This window comes from Pocillopora verrucosa, chromosome 8 (genome assembly GCF_036669915.1).
Source record: "Pocillopora verrucosa isolate sample1 chromosome 8, ASM3666991v2, whole genome shotgun sequence".
In the NCBI taxonomy this organism is placed as follows: domain Eukaryota; kingdom Metazoa; phylum Cnidaria; class Anthozoa; order Scleractinia; family Pocilloporidae; genus Pocillopora; species Pocillopora verrucosa.
In genome coordinates, this window is record NC_089319.1 from 14,783,657 (window position 1) to 14,786,002 (window position 2,346).

The following is a 2,346-nucleotide window of genomic DNA, read 5'->3' on the forward strand; positions in this document are numbered from 1 at the left end:
CTGGATGATGGAACTATAACAACTAAAAGTCCGATAGTTGAACGCCGTTTGTAATGTAAAAGCTGACATATGGATGTTTCCCACACTCAAGACAGGTGGATAAACCTTTAACATTTTTCCGTCTTCGTTTAGTAACCTAGGCACATTAATGTCGATGGAATTGCGTATTTCTCTGAAGATTATGCCAGTTACCTGAGAGATTTTTGGTCGTGCAGCTTAGAAAAGTCATACATGTCGTCCTTACAATCACAATTATGGAAGCAAACGACAAATATTATGATAAATTTTAAAATTTTTAACTCCCAAAATGCTGATTCATTGTAAATAGTGATAATGTAATTAATATCATTTTCTTATCAATATGCCAGAGCGCACACTTAACTATCGAAGCTTTTTATGATGTAAAATTCTTAAATCGAAAAAGGAAATCCCGTTTTTTGGAATGAACTCGGTGTTGTTTGCAACACATTCTAAAACTAAGGAGGAAACGCTGATTATTTGCAACAGATTTCAATATTGACATACCCTACTGAGTTTATGAAAACGTTATAAGCGGCGTTATTGGTGTAGTGTATGTGTAGAGGACTAATTAGGCACAAAAGTAATCAGGAGGTAGACAAATCTGCTGAAGGAATATTGTCAGTTCACTCAGTGAAGCGGCTTACTCATAAAAACAACTTTCTTTTTATTCGTGTCCATGCAATGCGAGTGTATTCAAATTAGTAAAAGAGTTTCTTCAAAGCTCAGTAGCTACTGATTTGCAATTATCGCTCGTAACTACAACACTGCGTTTAACTTTTCATACCTTGAATAGTTATTAGAAAAACCATCAATTATAGATATATGTAATGCTAACAGGACAAGACTAGTAATTACACTTCCATAACTTTCTCAACCAACGATTTGTCAAAAGGTCGGTAGAGTCACTCAGGGTAATTGGCCGGAATGTAATACCCAATTCCGCCAGTTGTCAACAATGAACAAAATTGTTATTTTAAGGGCCTTTAAGTGAAAATTAATTCAGGTTCTTTGTAAGAACAAAATAACCATGCAGGGAGAAATTATGACTCAAATGATGAAGAAAAAATGCTTATTCCTCATTGGTGGTTTCATATTCTGATGATCTTTAAATAAAGGAGTACGAAATCACAATTATTGCTTAACTAAACATACGATAAACATATACATTTATTTCATAGGTACTGAGATTTACCCACAAAAATTGTAGTGAATAAAATTCGTACCCATTCTAAATGTAGCCAATCAGGAGTACGAACGACAAAATTTCACCGTGAAAAATTATCGTTCGTCCAATCAGCAACGCGAACGACGAAATTTCACTAATGATGAATGAACGTACTGAAGAGAACGTCATGCGAGAGCCGTTGCACAAAACCCGCGCGCTTTGAAAAATGGCCGAGGGAAGGTTCGCTTCTGTTTACTCAGTTGAAGAATTCATTATAGTAAACAGGGCCTTACATGTCTGCTTGTGGATACGATTTGAATTATTCGTGTTGGAGAGATATCATCATAACAGAAGATACAATTCGCATCCATGCCCGGCCATGTGATAACCACTGTTTTCATTTTCCTTCCGTGAACTTAAATCATCATCACGCTTTATGAGATTTTAATCGCTTTTGGACTAATGTTATATCTTGTTCTAGTAATGCAAACAAATACTGTTGACGATGTTACTCAGCCAAAAAAGGGGTTCTTGTAAGGCTTCATGCGCTGAGACTCACACGAACCAACACAAACACTTGAGAAATTATAACGTTTTTTAAATCGTGGATGAATAAATGTAATGATACAAATTGCACAAAATCATCGGAATGGAGGCTTTGTAAGTTTTCCTTGTCATGGAGAATGAAGACGCTCTTCGCAATTCGCGTTTTCCTTGGTGTATGCTCGTTTTAGGAGTGTTTTGCGGAACTTTGGGGGGAGACCGATCTAGCAGCCATTTTACTCCTAAAATATTTTTTTATCGACGGAACCTTTTACTTTTTTTTAATTCTACTTATTTCTTTGATATTAGTAGAAGTCTTTCTTTCTTCAAAAGATAAACTCAAGTTGTGTTTTTGTCACTTTTTTTTCAGTCCAAAATTCATCATCAACGTGTTAATAACATCTCTTTTTTTAATGGTTAATTTCGCTTCGAATGTTGTTTATGGCTTCAGCGATATATTTTTCTGGTAGATATTGCCATTTAAACAAATTAAGTTGTAAGTCACTTCCTCCACAATAAAAAAGTTACTTTTGAAAGGTAAGATGGAAAAAAATGAATCATCTACGCCACATTTGTAGTTTATTTCTGTTTTTTTTCCTATTTTCTATTACTGTGAG